This window comes from Poecilia latipinna, unplaced genomic scaffold (assembly GCF_001443285.1).
Source record: "Poecilia latipinna isolate Pla-1442-1.1 unplaced genomic scaffold, P_latipinna-1.0 Scaffold1796, whole genome shotgun sequence".
Lineage (NCBI taxonomy): Eukaryota > Metazoa > Chordata > Actinopteri > Cyprinodontiformes > Poeciliidae > Poecilia > Poecilia latipinna.
In genome coordinates, this window is record NW_015114412.1 from 109229 (window position 1) to 129690 (window position 20462).

At 40.8% G+C, this 20462-nt stretch overlaps 1 long non-coding RNA gene across 1 annotated transcript in view; it reads left to right on the top strand.

Annotated features, from left to right (window-relative positions):
• The first annotated feature begins 6892 nt into the window (after window positions 1-6892).
• Window positions 6893-20462, top strand: part of LOC106965278 (uncharacterized) — a 130305-nt gene continuing 116735 nt past the window's right edge. The window contains exon 1 of the long non-coding RNA XR_001428600.1: window positions 6893-7082. This is a non-coding gene — a long non-coding RNA (uncharacterized LOC106965278). The remainder of the gene's footprint in view (window positions 7083-20462) is intronic.

Genomic DNA, 20462 nt, shown 5'->3' on the forward strand with positions numbered 1-20462 from the left:
AAAAAGCACAAAAGTGATGCATCTTTATCTGCTCTCCAGATGATCCTCGTAAATGTTGGTATTAAGACTCATACCTGTGCACACAGCTCATATTAAAATATAATTTACCATGATGTATTATAAAGAAGTTCAAGAAAGCCTTTCTTGCAGTGACTGATGTCATGAGTTCAATGCAATAAGCAACCATGTAAATGAAATATAAACATCATCATGATGACTTGTGCTCCTGCTTTCTGTTTACGATCTGCATCTGATGTAATTATGAGTCACAGTTTTCTCCACACACAAATAATTGCAACACAACATAGTTAAACAGGGGTTTGGTAATCCCAATTAAAGATCTGATAGGATCATGTTCTTTTGTAATGCATAGGGGAAGCTTTCACTACTTTTACTGTGGGAATAAAGCGGTTGTTTTTATTGGCCATTGACGCACCACAAGAGAGAAATGCATGGTTTATGCAGGGCTTTACTGTTGAAGAACAGCAAAATTACAACAGCACGCATGCACTCAAGCCAGGCCTTACAATTATGTCGAGATAATGTTTAAGAGCTTCTCATATCTCCAATATAAGACTCTCAAAATGAGCCAGATCGTGTTGTTTGACAGTAGGGGCAGAGTTCAGCCAGAGTTTTGAATGACCTGCCGCTGGTACAATGGCCACAAAGCCACACATCCACAGATCACACCATCAGCAAGAGGAAAGCGGAACAGGCGGTGTTGTGAAAGGCTGGCCCGGCTCAGGGCTGTCTGTGTGGTGCAAGAATCTGAGCTTCCCGTCAGCACAGCGCATCTTTCTGGTATGAGGTCATCAGCGTGAACCGGGGTGGATAGGGGCAACAGGCTTACTGAGAAACACACAGACGCACATTCCTCTGACCTAAAGATATACACAGATACACACACCTTTCATCACACAAACACACAAATCACTCGATAGCCACGACTGATGACTTTTGTTTGTGATTGGAGAATTAATGCTTTATTTATAAAACACAGTGAGCGTCTTTTCTGAAGACAGAAAAAGATTTAACTAGCTAAAGTGAATTTTCACTGAGAGGGGGCGGGGGGAAGGCGGTGATGATGATGATTGCCTAACATGTCGTGATTAAAGCTTTTAAGGTAACAAGATGCCAGTAGCTTTTGCTCCACATTCTGATCATAAAAATGTTACTTTTAGGGGGGGGAAATTTATCTTCAGAAACATTTCTTGAAAGCTAGATTTTAATAACTTAATGGAGTTAAATTATTTCTTATTAAATAAACTGAGGTACAATGATTGATACATGCATAATTGACAAGAAGACAAAAAAATGATACAACAGGTTTAAACCAGTGGCCAAGTGGAGACACTGGCATATTTTTTGACATATGCATAGAGAACAAAAGTACGTGGCAGTAATGAGCATTAAGTAAATTAGACAAGCTGCGTAATTAAAAGCATACCTTTGTCTCCATTACCTACATTTTTTTGGTGTGTGTTTTAAATTGTTAGCAGTCTCTCTTGGTGCAAGAAAGCTATTTTTATCCTTCGCACCATGAGCTGAGATGCTGGTTTTTAAAGTTTTCAATGGAGACAAGGATGGGCTTTCAATGGCGGAGAAGCTGAATGGTCAACTGCTCCGGGGACGGCTTGATGGGGCAAGTCGCCTGAATTAGAGCATTTCTGATTTACCTGCAGGAAACGGCTCTGAATACAGTTGAACGCTGTGGTCGTTCAGGCAGCTAACATCCCTTCATACAGACATTGAAATAAAAAATCTCCATCCTGATGAATATCTGACTTAAAGCTCGGCGCAACATTGAAACCATTGAACATCTGCTGGTTACTATGGAGATTGGATTTGGACTTGTGGGCAGACATTGACGGCCAATGAGTTCTTAGGCAAGAAATCCTCATGTTTGGGTGTCAAGGTTTTCCCAAGAAACCGCTGCAGCATCTCACATGTGGTATCACGGATTGAATAGGTTGGGAAGACACTCTGAGTCGGGCTGTTTCTGTAAACCCCCCTGAACCAAGAGGGATGATGGATTTTTTCCTGAAAGATCTTGGAGGTGTTAAACAAAAAAAAAAAAGGCTTCTGGTTAAAACTCCCATAGGGTCTTGGCAGCTCTAACTCACAGGGGACCTGATGTCTCTTTTAGGCCTTCGGGGCGTCTGGACGGTTCCCAGTCAGTTTTGGAGGGTCTGCCCTCAGAGACTCAGGGTTCACCACTCCATGAACCCCACAGAATCAGGGGTCAAGAGCCCAAAGGCTAGGCCACAGTCTGCACAGCTGACAGCTATGCTTTAAGATCATACTCTGCAACCTGATTTGTGAGGTTTACACAAAGAATGGGAGGAATTGTCAAATAACGCTGTTCATAGCCTGACTGTTTACCTGCATCCATCTCTTGGTACACAATTTACAACCTATTATTTTAAAACTGGAATGTTGTTAGCAATGACTCTGTGGCCTATATGGATGGGGCCACTAAGTCACTTGCATTGCCGTCTACTTGCCTCTTCCAAAAGGTGTGTGGAACTGATAGTCGAGGCTTTTACACGGTTAGAGTGATTATCTTTTAAATAGTGATGGCAACAAGGAAGTGCACCCTCTCAGAATCTTGTCCTGTATTTTTGAGCAGCGCCGTCGTAACGCCTCCCGACCCGGGGGGAGAATAAACATTCCATTTGGCCTTCATGACTTGCCAGCAATTACCCACTCAGCCCCAGGGCCTTGCTTACTGCCTCCCCGCCCCGCTAACTGGCTGGTTTTACTTGGAAACAGACATTCGAAGGAGCGCGTATGAATTTTCTAAAAACCTTTCTACCTCACGTTAACATTGCAGAGGTATGTTCACGAGAGGCTTGTAAATTCACTGTCATAAACCTGCGACTCAAAGCGGGTGGGTTCTGCCTAATGGGACGCAACGTGTATGGGTCTTGTAATGGATGGATTTTTGATTCTTTGCGTAAAATTCTGTATACTGAAGAAATAAAACCAGAGCTCAACATGCGTCGTATCCTGGCTTTGGTTAGCGATAAAGCTGCATCTCTCTCTTCATGCCACTAATAATGTGTACGGGACGTAACATTGTTACTGTCTGGCATCACTGACGCAGGATTGATGGACTGACAGACGGTACTGTTGATCTGAACTCACGCACACAGATCTGATTATTCGCCGTTTGACTCCGCTCCCTTATTATCTGCATCCCTGCATGTCTGGGACCTTTACCAAGGCACTCAAGTCTCCACAGCACAGACAAAGCCAACAATGAACATTCAAACTTCGCAATAGCTTGTTTGTTCAGGTGATTTCATTGAAACGCTTATTCTGCTGAGATGTTCATTGAATTTTGCAGCAGGAAAAGTCATTTACCACTTCTTCTTGCAAAAATAGGAATTCAGAGTAAACCTTATGCCACTCTGTCTCATTTTCCTGTGTAGGATTACATATATAAAATTCTGTTTCCCAAGGTTCAAATTAGGAAAATAATGTCAATTTTGTAACTGTGTGTGTGTGTGTGTGTGTGTGTGTGTGTGTGTAGCGAGTGTGTATTGGGATGAAGGGTGTAAACTCTGCTACATCAAGACAAAGAAAGAAATACAAATTATTTCTTTCTCATTCCATATTTGATCATCTCCTTGACCATCCTTGGCTAAGAGTTCAGTGCTTTGTACAAAGTATTAATTATTAATTGAATTAATCAAAATAAGTTGGCCTGGCACCCTGCAGGCATTGTGCAAGCAGAATAGATCTTCATTAATGCAGACAGAGAGTCTGCATGACAGCACAGCATGAGATTAAGTTAAATTAGGTATTTCTTGCAACACTGAAGTAGTATTTGTGTAATCTCTGATAATAAATTAAATAACTATAGCCTAAACCTTTAACAGAAATCCTTAAATATCCTTTTTAAAGTTGTGGATTTTGCATGGCAGTGAAATAGAAAGTAGATATGTAATAGTAATTAGTAAAGTAAATATCCAGACTTAATATCCATTAAGTGTGAAAAAACTGTTATTTTTTTCATACTTAATGTCAATCAGGATGATCTTCTACATGTTTTTTGCCCTGAAGGGTGTTTATGTGACCAAAAGAAAAAAAACTAGATTGCTAAAAGATTCTTATTGAAAAGTTTTATCTGAAACAAAACGTAAGTATATATTTATTTAAACTGCATTAACTTTAAATTCAAATTTATGGCTGCAGAGGGACCAGCGTCCAATAATGTTGCTCTCGTTGGCATAGCAGCAATGTCATCCAATCAGGGCGGTCCGTTTCAGTCTAAATATTAAATGAAGGTGTTAGTTTAGAGAGCTAGCATGTATCATAACAAAACCGTACATTATTTTTAATTGGCCGGCTGGGTTTGGTCTGAAACTCGCGCTAATGAAAATGCAAAGCCTCGTCTAATAAACCGTGTCTGTGGCACAGTCCCACAAGCTTGTTCCTACAAGTTCCACAAGCGGTTTACCAATAAAACGGAGCTTGAAGAAGTCATAAAGCATGTTAGCTACCTCGAGAGGTTATGGGAAAAAACGTTTTGGGAAAAAGAAAACAAAGCAACTGAGCATGTAATTGAAAACAGAGGAAACTTGACTCGTGTCCTTTTTATTAAAATTTAACTCACAAAATTCTCTAAGTGAATTTGATATTACAGTGCCATGTTGTTGCCAAATGTAGGAAAAAATGTGTTTTAAATGGCATGGGGGAGGCAGCAGGGGTGAATGCAGGTACTGTTCATATAAAGGCCCTCTCTAACTACATGTTGACTCAACCGCTCAGATGTCCAAATCTAAGCAGGAAAAAAAAAATAAAAAGAAAGTCATATTGAAGTTTTTTTCCACATATAGATTAACCTTTAGATTCAGGTTAACGGCCCTCTAGTGCAGGAAATGCCTCTGTTTCACACGGTAACAGGGCCAGTTCGCAAAATAAATGTTAGCTCATGTTACGACACTGTTCTTCTAAAGTTTCTAAATTTAGGACAACTCGAATGCTCCTGGTGTTTGTGCAAATGACACACTAGACAGTTTGATTTATTATCAATTTACTGAGACACATACACAACTTGGGGGAAAACCCCCCCAAAAAATCATAATCCAATGTTTTCAGTTTTTTTTTTTTGTTTTTTTTTCTTCATATTTTCTCATGTTCCAACCACAATTTTCTATGCATATCATTGGGCTTTTACATGAAAAGGGCAGTACAATTATTGAGAAGTAGAAGGAAAGTGACTTTTGAACTAGCTTACTAATATACATTTGAACACTGTGTATTGTTATCCCTCTAATCTGACCGTTGTTCAATCTGTCGTCTGAAGATGTATGACAGGCTTTGCATTAATCCCAGAGGCCGCCTGGGAAGACCTGCAGAGTCGCACTGCTCAAGTGGGAAAATTTGTTGACAGAACAACTAGTTCAGCCCGGTGCCTTTATTGGGGGAAAACATTTCTGCAGCGAGAGCATTTCAAACGTACAAAACAACATAAAACACGTAAGATAATGTTAAAAAAAAACAGACAAAGCACGCAAGCGCCAATTCAAAAATACATAAAAAGACTCACAAATTTAGGGACCTGATTGCTGTGGCTATGGATGAGTTGTTCCATCTGTTGCTTTTAATCCTAAATGTCTGCCAAGAGGGAAGAAGCTGAAACTCCAGATTTAAAGCGAGTGTGGTCTGAGCAGTGCAGAATGAGCCTTGCTTGTGACAAATAAAAACAATCTTGCTTGCCTCAGTATGAATTTTGTTTAAGCAGTTTTTGTTCTGAACACTCAAGTTTCCAAACCAAACAACCAATTTGGTGACTATTAGTCACAGACACCAAACACGCGGCCTCAACAAAAGAGCTGGAAGAAGAACTTGTATTTGTCACAACAAAGGAACAGACATGTGGGAGAAGATGCTTTGGTCAGATGAGACTGAACTTGAACCTGAACTTTTTGACTCATGACAATGTGGTGTCCTGCTGTGATGAGGGAATGCTTTTCTTCAGCATCAGCAGCGAAGCAGGGTACGGTTGATGGGAAGGTGGATGGAGTTAAATACAAGAAAGTCCTGTTAAAAAAATCTGTTGGGAATTACATAAGACTTCAGACCAGAGTAAAGTTCTCCTTCAAGCAGAATAATAAGACTTATCGTAAGGCCAGACTTATTATAAGGCCAGAGCTATGACGGAATGGTTTGAGCTGAAAAATGTTAATGTGTTTTAACATTAACATCCTTTATGATCCAGCCTTGTGTATCATGTTTTGTGGATTTTTAAAAAAGAATAATTCTGTTCTTTCCGCTTCACAAGAGCATGTCCCTTTGCGTTGGTCTCTCACAAGTTTAATAAAACACATTCAAGTTTATGGATTTTTTATGGCACTTTTGAAAAAGATCAAAGGTAAGGAACACTTCTTTCAAGAATATGATGCATCCTAACAAAAAAAAAATAAAGCAATGATGGTTGGTAAACTTTAGTGCGTTAAATTGTGAGACATAGAGAAAGACTCATTTTCTTTGACATATAAATAAATAAAGCAAAGACTGACCTGTCAGGGTCGCGCCACATTTGAAGTGATCAATGATAAAAGTACTCCAAGGGCTTTTTGAAGAAAGGCTGATAGGGCGAATTTTCCATGCCCCTGTGCACCGAATGTCTTTGTAAATAAGAGGAAAGAGCTGGTAAGGCTCTCTGAGGGCTGTGGTCTGTGATCAGACCTTATAAGGAGGCTCACCAGTCAACACAGCAGTCGGTAGGACATTTGATCCTACGAGACAAATGGAGAGCACTTGCACTGGAAACAGAGGGCAGAAAAGGAATCTAAAAGGAATCTGGGGGAAGGGAAGCGTATGGTTAACCATCCTGAAGGTATCAGTGACATGACCCGAGGCATGTTCCAGGACATTAAAACTAAACTGTAGCAGGAGTAAACGTCTTGGCATCGTGCAGAGTGAATTCTTTACTGAAGATGCCACTTCTTCTTTCACTTGAGTACAATGCAAAGTTAACTTCCTTTAACCTCGAGGCAACACCTTTCTGAATCACAGAAGTCCGGGAAAAGTGGATGATGTCGACCTTTCAGAGACGTCACGCGATTGAGGTGAACATGTTCGTTCCTGAGAGCCGTCGACAGCGGATCTGGCGTTCGGGTCAGCATGAGCAAAACCCATCCACAGAGTTCAGAGATTTGTTGGAAACTGCAAGAAAACAGCTGGTACTAAGCTTTTCTCCCAACCCTAATCCATTCCTGTCATTTATCCCACTTAGCAAAGTCTGACTCAACTAGAAGAAGTCTTCCTGACAAATACATGCCTTGACAGTGTACCATCGTCACTAGGTTATTCCATCAGTGGAAGCTTTTACAGTCTTAGATTACTACACAGTAACTCTATTTGACATCTCTTCATATAGCTTTTTTGTTCTGCTATTTCATTGGCAAGCCAGTGACCATGTGGGGCCTAAGGTGGCAAAGAAAATGTTGTAGCTGTAAGAAGAATTTAGCAAGAGACATAGAGGATCAGAAGCGGCAGATTACCTAACGGATTACATTTGTTTCTTTGCTAGTTGATCTGAAGTACAGGTATTATAACCAAGGGGTTCAGCTTGATGACAGAGGGGCTTATGAGCAGTCAGTGAGTGAAGACTCAGCATATTCAGCAACATGTAAGCCCACAGAGGGAATGTTGGTCACAGAGATGCTGTAAAGACATGGTGTTAAGTGAGTGACATTGCTTTGGTGCAGCTGTGCAGATCACAGACTTAGTAGTCAGAGGCAGGTGTGAAGACCGGACCACCTACGCACCAAGCTGAGAGTACACACAATTACAGTAAAAAAAAAAAATATTCTCAGTCTTTCAGAAACGGTCCAAGTGGATGGCATTAACTCCGTCAAGTTCACTTCAGATTTACTTGAATTTGTCCCGACAAGTCCTCATGATTATTTGAATTTGTTCAACTGCCGGAAAACTGCAGCAATTATCCAAGATTTGAAGTTAATAGGTCCTTAATGTCAGAATGCAAAGCATGCAGAACTGACTGATTCTACTTACGTTTAAGACGTTTTCTAGAAATGACAATCACGAATATCCCAATATCATCAACCAAGATGGGGATGATCCATTATAATATTGATACCGGGCCCGATTCTGATGCCATTCTTGGATCAGACATTGGGCCGAGGCCACAAATTCATCCACTTAACCAGATAGCAAGGGTTTGTGCGATAGAAAGTCATATTTGACCCATTTTACGTTGGTTGTTTAAAATGTCCACTAAAATAAAGTTGTATATTTACATGCACCACGCATCGTGATCTCATAAACTGCATATGAACAGAAGTTTTTATTTCATTAAGTTAAGTTATTCAGGCAAAACCACCAACAGTCTTCCATCAGTATGGCTTCTGTTTGACCTCACTAGTTCTCTCATTTTCTCAGTGACAGGAACCATTACTTTGTACCTGTCTGAAAAGAAGGCTATTCATCTTTATTTTCTCGGCTAGCTTGGCCACATTGCTGGGATGTATTTTGATTCCTGCAAATGTAACTATCCTAACCCAAGCATTACAAGCAACCAAAGATGCTTCCCTCTTTGTTTTCTGCAGTTTTCATTATTACAGTCTCTCTAAATATCCCAAGATCTAACAGTGGGGTAAATCTGCAGGAACATCCACGCCTGGAGAGACATACAATTGTCTTCAATAGGCGCTTGCGGGCCAGACAGTTTGAAGGGCTCTCTGAGGGCTTTGGGAAATGAAAAGTTTCGACACACCCTCAAGGGCTTGTTAGAGTTGCATCTGCTCTGCCTGCAAATAGGAGTGCTGAGTTTACACAATGGCTATTCTCACCAAGAAACATCAGATCAGCAAGCTGTCGAAACTCCTGCTTTGAAGAGAAAATATAGCCGCCGCTCATTTGATTACGTTCTAATTCAAGATCAAAGATGCATCACATTTTAGCTCTTCGTCATCAGGATGCATTTACTTAAAAATCTAGTCATTGCGTCTTTATTTTGACTTAGTTTGCTATATGAACAAAGACATTGTGTAACACATGGAATATGGTGTCCATCCATCCGTCCATCCATCCATCCATCCATCCATCCATCCATCCATCCATCCATCCATCCATTATATATACCCACTTGTCCGTACAGGGCTGTGGGATGGTTGCTGGTAGCTATCTCTAGTAGTCATCGTACGCTCCATAGAGGTTACTTGTCCATCCCAGTATCATTTGTTTCTATTATTTTACCAGTGTTCCTACCAAATGTTACATCCAGGAAAACAACATAATGCTGTATATTCAAATCATATACAAACAATAAGTTGTTCTTGTAGCTCCAGAGTCGCTCCATGTGTTTCGTTTATCGTGTGGGTCTGTTCGGCCCTAAAGTGATTTACCCAGCGAGAGGTAAACAGAGGGAGCAGACGTGCTGCTCATTCATCTCGTCATCCCAGAAACATTGACAGCTGGCTTTCGTGACCAGACAATGAATCCGAAGGGAGCTCCTGCAGAGAGAAGCTGGCCCTTTCTCTTTTCTCTCCGAAGGAGTTAAAGTCTTAATCCCCCTCTATTCTCTACGGAGCAGGGATTAGCCGAGCAAAGTTTAATGTGCACACCTTCGGGTTAAGAACCGAAGCGAGGGCCCCTGCTCCGCGGTCAGAAGTTTGCAAACAAAACACAACCTTCACCGTCCCTATTGGCTGCAGCGACTCCACACCACTGGATGGTGATCAGGCCGATTTTAATGACCTTATTGTCGGAGGGACAGATTGTTTGACTTGTCAATTTGGACTTTGTGCATGCACTTAACCTCTGACCAAACCGAATTTACATTAATTCACTGCGGAAATTTAGCAAGAACCGTGTACACAAACTTATAAATACAGAGATGTCACGTCTGACGCTGCAGAACATCAAAAGGACATTTGTTTGCTTTGTTCTGCTCCACATAAATATCCAGTCGCCAGTCAGCCACCGCTGCTGCTGTTCGTCAGTTCGAGTCGCTGCCAAAGGAAAGATCATAACCAAGGTCTGCGAGATAATAAGTCCTTAGTTTTCAAACACACCGGTACTCCAGAAAGATTGTTTGTCTTTTGTTATGGAGAAATGACAATGGAGGCAACATTTAGAGGGAAATAAACTTGGCATCATATTTTGAATCTGAGCACACTCTGTTCTTCCCTTGTATTTCATTCATGTCCAGTCATCAGCTGGGACATTCCAGGAGCTTTATTTTCTTTTCGTGAAACTGAAAGAGTTTCCTTAACTTTGTGCTTGTTACTATTGTATATGTATGATCAACCTTCTGTTTTAATTCTGTAGATTTTGTCCTTCGATTATACAACGTCTGGCAGTAGCTGTGCTGAAAAACATGCCTAGGTTAACATGTTCTCAGCTCTAAACTTCACTCTTGGGGTGTTGTCTTTGGGGCGATGCTACTTCTCCTCAGAATGCAGCAAGATCCCCATAAATCAGAATATTTTCTCGCAGTATTTCATTATTTTATCCAGGTTTTCACTGTTGAAGAAAATGATTTTTTCTGTTATTATCTACATGCAAGAAAAGCACATAATGTTGAAGCCGTCATATGCTACCAGGATGTTTTTTTTTACTTCTCTCCAGCTGAATAAATCAAACTGTGTATGTCACAACCTGGGTATGAGAAACTTTTTTAACACACCATCAAACAGAACTAAACCAGTCAGTATTAATTTGCACTCATAGGGGTCAGGATCAACTTTTAAAACAAATTTCAGTAATCGCTGTGGCTCTCCATGACTTTTTGCAGTTGTCTTTCATTGTTAAATTTAATTGGAAGTCATACTTTTTTTTTTTTTTTACATTTGCTGAATGTTTCGTGCTGTATTTCAAAAACAACTGCATGTCTTTAAACAAAAAGAAATGGTAAATGATTGGTTTTCTTTATTAACAAGACGAAGAGCTTAAAACAAGCCGAGTGCTATCATATACGGTTGTATGCTCTAACTTTCTATTGGCTCACGTACGTGCAGGCTGGTATCTGGTATGTTGTGTAAGTGAAAACAGGTGCCTCAACTGGTACAGGGTCATACTGTCAACATCTGTGTATGCAGACTGTATGTATCTGCAGCTCTACAGTCATGTTTATTGTAGCATTTTCTCTTGGTATACCTACTTGAATTTGATTGGCAGCTTTACATTGAAATATTTAATCAAAAAACTGTGTTTACAAAAGCCAACTATCAGCCACACTTGGTCACTGTCTCTATGAACTACAGCAAATCTGCGACTGTCACCAAGTGACTGAAAAAGGAATTACTTGAATTAATCAGGGAGCAGATTGCTTTGTCAATTGGAGCCACTTCAATTGTCTTTCATCAGTGCAGACTGAGTGTTTGCATAAAGTATCATTAGATTGAGTCACGTTATGTTGCTGCAACTTTTGATCAACATTGGCACATAAGATGGAGAGGTTGTTTTAGCACTACAATCTTGGGATCAAACTACGTGTGTTGTAGTTTTTGAAGCTATGCGCATTGTTTTTCCAGATTTGTTAAACAATTAAATGTAATTTATCAAGACACAAAGAAGTCAGCCTAGGATTATGTGATGAAATCTCAATGCTGCCTCTTCATGTTGACGTTGAAAGAATACTTCTGCTCATTTTGTTTGCAAAGATTAGAAATCTTCCCACTCACCTATGCATCATTGACATTAAAACGTGACTGGCCAGCCGGCAGCCTCAACGTGGCTTACATCCAGATGAGACTCCATCACTCAGTGGGTGATCACTTCAGCTTTCTGACTGGCTAAAAGCACATGGTAAGAAGACTGCTAAAGAACGGGAGGCTCTGGATGAGAACTTTAATTCATTGTGAAACCAAGCATCTTTTATCATCAAGCCTCATTCATTATGTAGAGGATTAAGGCATCCCTAAATTAAGGACGACTTTGATCATGACTACTGGTTGCTGGAATGTACAAAGGATTGAGCATAAGCCAAGGCAACAATTACCAGCCGACAGAGAGTCATTAGGCAGGGAGCAGCTGCCCACGTTCCAGACAGGGCCCTTCCTCTGTTCCTTAACCATTACCAACCAGGACCTTTGATAACATCAAACCCACCTCTGCTCGTCCACCATCACATTTAGACCCAACCAGGCTGCATGACGCTAAAGTACAACTGTGCCAGACTCCGCAGAGATCCAGCATTCCCTGCAGCTAAACTGGAGAGGAGTGGCCCGACAGGAAGTGTCCAGGGTGGGCCAGAGCCGAGAGGGGTGAGGGGGGGGGGGTCATTCAGTTCGTGGAGAACTGCCAAGATGTAGTTTAAGTGCGATGCTATCTTTTTAGGAGTTACTTGCATTCGTCTTCTCTTCTTACATAAAGATGGAGTTTCTGTCGCAGTTACTTAAATTCCATTGTCCATCAAAAGCTGATGACCATAAGATGATGCAAGATATGAAAACTAAATTGGTCAGAATGTGCCTTTAAAACTCAAGCTTCCAGTAATGATCTATACTTAGCTGTCAACCAAGTTTATTCATCACACATCCTCTCAACCTGATAATAGCCAAAAGAACTTAAAACTTATCTAGGTCCTTTTTATTAGTGTCTAACAGAAAATGTACAAAGTGGTTTGATTTCACCAGGTGTCATGTTTAATCAGAAACAACAAAAGGCTGTCTCCACTGAGCTGCCTGGGTTTGATGTTAAACACGAGGCTGATCTTTGACTCATCCCTTCTCTTTGCCCTTTTGACTTCAAAGGTAACAAAGGTTATTTAGTTAAGGTCAAAGCAGGTTCCTGCAGGGATAATGTCGCTGCAAACTGGGATATAGAGGGCCATGAACGCGCTGAGTAATGTTAGCTTTGAACCTATACATAGAGAAGTAGTTCGGTTTTATCACAAACTTTTATAAGAGCCCATGTTATTGCATGTAGTTTGCAAAATGCCAAAAATAATGACTGGCCTCATTTTATTTTTTTATTTTGTTTAAATACAGACACTTACAAACATTAACATCAAAACCTTTTGACATTTTGATGGGTTAATCACATTGTCCGAGTTAATTAAAGACAGATCCGCGGGCGATTTTTAAGGTAACGCCTCAAACATGCTGCTTCCAATTCAGTTTTTCTTCAAGTCTATGCCATCCACATTTTTTAATGCTTGGATTACATTTACCTTACACACCCAGGAAATGTGAATATCTATCAGATGAAAGTGTGGCTTATAGTTCCAGTTTATAAAGATACATTGCAGTGACACTGAAGGATATTGGGGTAATGTTGCTCTTAAAAAAACGACCAAAAAAAACCCCAAACAATTTAGTTTCTGAGTTTTTGCTTAGTTGTGTTTCTGTATTTTGCTTTAAAGTCCTATTCAGTGTACCTGAATTAATACACTGAATAGGATCAGCAGCGCATAAAACAAAACAAAACAAAACAAAAAAAAACCCCTAAGCTTTCAAGTGTTTCTCTGGTTAAAACTGTAAACCAGGGATCCCCAAGCTACGGCCCGTGGGCCGGATCCGGCCCGCCTCCTCATTTGGTCCGGCCCCCTGAACAATACCGGATCTGGCCTGCCTCCTCATTTGGTCCAGCCCCCTGAACAATACCAGAGAGCATTCATTGTTTTTTTTTTTCTTATATATGTGGATTTTTTTTCAACCACCAGGGGGGCTCTTGAGCAGATATGAAACTCAGTTTCCCTCAATGGAATATATACCAGTCAGTACCAGTCACCGTTTCGCTCACGGTTTTTTTCCATTTACATTCTGCGTAAAAATCTATCTACAAACGCGAATATGTCGTCGGCAGTAATCCAATCCCCCCCCCGGTCCACAGTTTCGTCAACAAAACTTCTCGAAAAACTAAGACTGGCCCCCGCCCAGGAAAGGGAACAGTCATGTGGCCCTCGCAGGAAAAAGTTTGGGGACCCCTGCTGTAAACGGTACGTGAAGGAAAAATAGAGTCATCTCTAACTTTTCTGGGAACCCTCTCTCTACCTTGTTATCAATAGTTGACTGTTTATGTGTTTTTCCATCGACATTGTTGTTGAAAACCGCATAATTAAACGTCACCCTTTGGTGCACTTTACCACTTTGAAGCCCCTGCAGCCACAATTAATTCAAAGGATTAGGTTACTTCATAGCGCTGTTGCATGCACACACAGCCATTTCTTTTTCTTCTTCGTTTTGACTACTCCCGAGATCTAAGTTGCGTTTTCACCTTCTGAAGAAAAACTAAAGTTAACCTCTAATCCCTGTAGACTAATTTTAAAGCCATAGAGGTTATTTTAAGGATTAGGGAAATGTTATCACAGGCCCAGCAAACTGAAAGCTTCTTCAACTCCTGCTTTCCCTGGATTACGCTTCAACTCGTGTTGGTAGTCATGAACTTGGAAGTGTTTGCTTGATGCTGTGTGAGTTCCAAATCCAAATTGCTCTCGACATACCCGGGATGTGTTCAGTAACAGCTGAAAAAAACTCACATATTTAAGAAAACTTATTTGTTTAAATTAGTTTAGCCGCAAACAATTAATCTAATGTCATTTATCCACAACAGTCTTTCTGTAAGGTCACATTCTTTTTTTTTTCTATTGGCAGACATGCAAATTTAAAATGTAGTCTGTCATTAGCTCACCAATGAAAATGATAGATCTCCTATCTTTATTCTTCTTAATCCTTTCCATGGGCGTAACGCACATTAGTCATGACATTTCCATAAAGTGTATTCTAGATTTTCAAGGCTCAGGAGCAGAGAAACTGCTCACCGTTTGGTGTTAAGTGCCATTAGTTAAGTACTATAAGCTACGACAAATAACAAGTAGCATAGGGATGTTCTTTTGTGTCTTTTAGTGCCGCCTCTAGGAAATAACTGTACAAACTCATGTTCACAACTTTCCATGCAAGTCTGTAAAGTTGACAACAGCAAAGTTCAGGGTTCAGAAAACCTTTTTTGTTACGGGCACAGCGTGGCTGGGCCGACACCGGACGGTCGGCTCGCGGTCACACGGTTGCAGAATGTTGGTTTTCATGCACGCCGTACTGACCTGCTGCGTAACTCTTCCTGCTGTCATTTCTGCTTGTCTGTGTCCACAAACAGCCACACTGAGATGCATATACCCACAGCGGGCTGCGTTAAGCCGCTTAGATAATTGGTGAGTCTGACAGCAGACCCCCCCCCCAAAAAAAGCAAAGACAAACCTCGTCTTGGTGAGAATCATCTCCTTTAAAAATAAAATAAAATAAAATAAAAAAAATCCTCTCTGCTGCATGAATATCTGGTCTGTATAGATAAGATACTGAAGGCATGCTGTCTTTGTGTGAGGAAGACCTGGAAGGAAAGCATATTATGTTTGGAACAGTAAGACTATAGTTATTAATAAGCAATAGAAAAGGAAAAGTAGTGGTTATGTAGATGGACAGAAGGGAGGTTTCTGAAATGTTTCTCTTTAGGACTTTTCAAGATTAAACCTTGATGAGTGTTAATCTGTTTAACCTATTTTGCTTAAAATGTTATGATAATTTCATGGCAGACATTGAAAAAAAACAGAGATATGTAGGAAAATGTCTAAGAATATGTTCTACAGTCAGACTTTAAATAAGAACCACGAAAACACTTGCAGTAGGAAGCAAAGAAAGAAAGAAGGAAGGAAACAACAAAGAGGGAACAAAGATGTTTACATATTCCAAAATCTCTTTATCTTTTTCTATACTTTTCCAGACTTTGAAACATTCAAATCAAATCTCGTACTTTTCTAGGCTATCCAGGAACACTGAAAAGTGCATAGTAGTGTTTTTTTTTTCTTTTCTTTTCTTATTTTTATCAGATCCAAACTCCTCTCTGAAGACATTTTGTCATTTTCATCCTTAAAGTGAAGAAACTGATGCAGCCACTGCTGAGCAAGCACTTCAAAGAACAGGGATAAGAAAAAAAAAATCCCCAATTGCTGCTTTCCTTGTGTCTTATCTCTGTTTCCGAGGAATCTCTCTTGTGCACGAATAGATGTGTCCAGATCTGATCATTTGTGTCCACGCCCAGACAAAAACGTCTAGCCTCTCTCTCGGATTAGCAGGCTTTTCCTATTGCTTTATCAGATTCAACTGACATACATGACCAACAGCTTTATTGCTGGTGTGTGAGTAGGTTTCATTTCCCTTTATCTTTTTTTTTTGTTTTTTTTCACACTCTGAGCCAGATCAAAAGGCTCAAAGCTACTCAAAGAAGGTGGAGAAAATGGCATCCGGTCTTCATGTGAGCTAATCCGAGCCAGGTGGAAGACGGAGGGAGGAATGAAGACTGATGAGAGGCTTGATGTACAGATGTAGCTCAGTGCTCCGGCCAAAATCTACGGTTTTGTGAGTCTTGTATGTTCAACCAGTGCGTTTTTGTTTAAAAATGTCATAATTTAACTAAATGAAACCTTAACAAAAAGTCAACTGCTGTCGCCGTAAAAATATCAGCAGAATGAGGGGTGGACTACGTGGCACACGCTTTTGTTTTCAGTACGTCAGATTGTAGTTATGAGAAAAAATAAAATGAGTAAGCAAAATAAAAAATAAAGACAGCTGTTGTTCATCCAGAATGTTGGAGCTGGACTGTTGTCCAAAACCAGGTGATGGGTCGCATTACATCAGCGATGAAGTCATTGCTTTGGCTTCCTCTTTGTCAAAGGACAGAATCTAAAATAAATGTCAAATTGTATCGCCACATGTTGTAGTTTTCTGGTAAGGTATGTAGATCCTTCGGTTCATCGGAGATTTCTTTTCTCCGTGTTTCCAGGAAAGGAAGGCAGTATTCAGTTTCAATGCTGTCCTACTTACAAGTTTAGCAGAGTTTTGCAGGTCATCTCCAGCAGCTAGCTCAGTTATAGTAATGATAATAGCAATAATAATAATAATAATAATAATAATAATAATACAAACTGGAACAGTGAACAAATTACAGCATGGTTTTATATGTCTGAGAATTTTTCCAGGGCTTTTTAACAACAGCTAAACGCTGCGAAAAAGCAAAAGGGCAACGCTGCAGTCTTAACGTTAATGGGCCTGGACAATAAATACGGCGGATGCTGTCTTCTCCAGACTTTTCAGAATGATTTGGTTATAAATTTTTATTGCATCTCGTCAACCTGCTATTTTTTTTTTATACTTCTGGCCCGGGAAGATTAACGTCTCCTCCAGCGTCCATTAAGTCACCACAGCTTTGCTGCTTCGCTGCTCGTCCTCCGTATTAAAAATGGCAAAGCGAGCAAACGAAAAGAAATTGTGTTGTATCGCGAATGGTTTTCATCATCAAGTTAAAAACGGTGTGCTATAAGCCATCTGTGGAGGGTTAAATGGTCATTAGTCTTGAAAGCAAAAAAGCAAACAGGATATTCTTTAGGCAAATAAGTGTTTTCTCATTGTTTCCAGCTGCTCCACGTTTCTATCTTACATTAGTTTACTGTTTGGCTTTGAAGGATCTAAAAAAAATCTCGTTTGCATTAACAGTAATTGCCAAAATGAGAGTTTGGGTTTGGACCTCGCCGTAATTGGACCTAACTCAACGTGAGTACATTAACTAAATGAAGTGCTGCTCATGTCCGAAGCCACAGAACGTCTCCCTTAAACCCCCCCCCCCCTCAGTTACAAACGGGCCTGTGAAGGGGGCACGTACAGAGAGCAGATACCCCGGGGAAACAAAAACAATCCCCCTCAAATGTTTAAACTTGAACTCCGGCAGGCCGATTGGTAGGGGGTTCGGGGTCAGAGCCTCCCGCCGCACATCAAAGATCACCAGAATCGGCAGATAGACGCTCGGGCCGAGTGAGCGAAAACAGCTGGGCCCTAGCAAAACAAAGATGATATAAGTGGCTTCCTCCTCAGTGGCGGCTCCGGAGCGGTCAGCGATGATAAGGAGCAGCTTATATTGTGTTTGAAGCCCCAGAACACCGGCCCTCCTTCCACCCGCCAGCCAGCCAGCCAGCAACCTGAAAACCAGACAATTTAGAGCCTGGTGTAACGCAAGAGGAAACATAAACTGTGATCTCTTGAACCCAGTCGAAAGAGAAAGGCCTGGGTTTTGTCCGCACGCCGTGTCGGGGAAGTAGAGGTACTGACTGTTGCTTATAAAAGAATATGATTTGTGAAAGCTTTTCAAGATCTCTTAATGTCGTCTCCAAAGTTATGAAGCAGTGGCAAAGGGTAAAAGCAATCATAAAAACGATATGCTTAGGCGTCTGAGGGATAGAAATGCTGAAGTCTTGTGCTCTTGCAAACATGCAAATGCTTTCAGCCAAACAAAGCAGGTCGTTTTTGAGAAGAGAGGACATTTTCCTGGTTCTCACTTGTTTTTATTTTACTCAGGTTTACTAGTTAGGTTTAGCGGGACGGTGTGAATTAAGTTTTGGTTAAGGTTGGGGTTACGAGTCACTCCAATGATTGTGGTTAGTCATAAATAAAAGTAGTAAAATGATTGGACGCCAATACAAAGTCGTATATTATAAGGGTGTGTGTGTGTGTGTGTGTGTGTGTGTGTGTGTGCTTGTTTTTTTTTCTTTCTGCTTCGGCTTTAAGAACATGTTTTTTAATCACATGCAACTCAAGTAAATGTTAGCGTTGGGCTGACAAACAAAAACAAAACCAGAAGCCAGAAGTGTTCGAGCAAATTAAGTAATTTTTTGAAAATGTTTATTTGGCAAAACGTATCCATGCCAACGTCAACAACGCGGAGCCTAACCAATCCAGCCTAGAATTTGTGCATAAGCAGCACAAATTGTTTCTTTAAATTATGGGCGTTAACATGACTTTAAACTAAGAAGACTTTTCGTAGTGTGTGTCCAACTGGTTCGTTAAAGAACAGCAGAATGAGAACAAACCAGAAGGTTAACCCTTAGCCTCGCTTTGCTTTATACTGGTGTTATTAAGGCAAACAAGGATTCAAAAGATTATATCGCTAACCTGGAAAAAAAAAAAAGAGGGTAGTCTAATCCTGCTGTTTTATGCCAAAGAGAAGGTAAAAAAAACATTTGTATTAATTAATGTCAGTCCTCTTCACGAGGTTAATAGGCTAGACTTGTGTGGGGGTGTGGGGGATTATGCAGCCTTATGGAAATGACGGAGCTAACATGATTATGTTGTGAACACACTGTTGCATGATAAGATTACTATGGTAATGCTCTCATTATGTAAGCCCGTGCTCTGCGCCTGAACCTCCAACCTTTACATAAATATATTTCCTTTAATTAAGCACACGCACACTCCTGTTGAATCAGAAGGGACTGCACAAGTTTTGAATAGTTGCCTATTTTTCTCCTTCGCAGCGATTGTATTTTTCAAGCTTGATTAATCGATTAACAGAGCTGTGAAAAAGTATTTGTCCCTTTGAGGATTTCTTCTGTTTTTGCCTTTGCAGAAGATTATTTTTTTGCCTACTTCATGTCGCCAGATACAAGTCAGCAATGACAGTAAGTGCCATTTATTTTTCCTTGCCGCTCACTGGCTGTCCCCCCGAGAGAAGATGGAAGACTGTAGATATTAGACTCTGCTAAGCTGGTTTTCACCTTTGTATTAATGCAAATTAAGGTATATTTCACATTTTAACTCTTCAATATGCAGCTACAGGTGTTTTTATATATCCGTGAGTAACTGTTGTCCCAAACACTCACAAATTCTGGAAACATAGTTTCCACCTAATCGGAAACAGATCTTACGAGATCCTCAAAGAGACCAACTACAAAACTACCGTCGGGTTGCGTTGTCTCTGGTGTGCGGAGGGAACCGTCCAGACCCACTCATCCCGTGGGGCCGTCCAGAGCCCCAGCCGCTCTGGTGAGAGAGCGAGTTGAAGATCTCACAGCCAGGATGTCGGGGCCCCATCTGGGCCCCTGAATTAAACATCAGCTAGCCAGACGGACTCCCTGCCTCAGAGCTTCAGGGACAAAAAAAAAAGGTAGCCAGCCAATTAACCTTTTTAGATGTTTCTGCGTAGCCAGTAAAGAGGAAAGGTTAAAGATTTACAAAAGGATTTGATCTCATCAGCACACTGGCTTGCATTTGGATGAAACTATTTTTACAGAAACGTTTTTAATGACTCACACAGTCTGAGTAGATGTTCAAAATCACTTCCCATTTGTGACGAGAAGATAAAATTAAAAAAAAAAAATAAAAACTGAGCTTGGAAAAAGTGGAAGGTCACATAATGCCACAATGTCGTCAGTGGAGCGTCAGCATGCAACCACGTTCTCGTCACGCCGTGAGGTAACGCCGCCAGACGGCGCCCGGGGGAAAGCAGAAGTCAGCGGCTTCAGGACAGACTTTCTTTTACAGTTGTTTATCTTCTAGTCCCCTAAAAAGTTTTGTTCGACAAATGCCACTGCTTGGTGGAAGCTTGATAGTTCGCGACTCCGTAGAGACGGGGGGAAAAGTTGTCGATCATTATATTTCTTCTTGATTACATAAATCGCCTTTCATGTCGGAGCACCGCGATGCAAACACCAGATTTGTCCG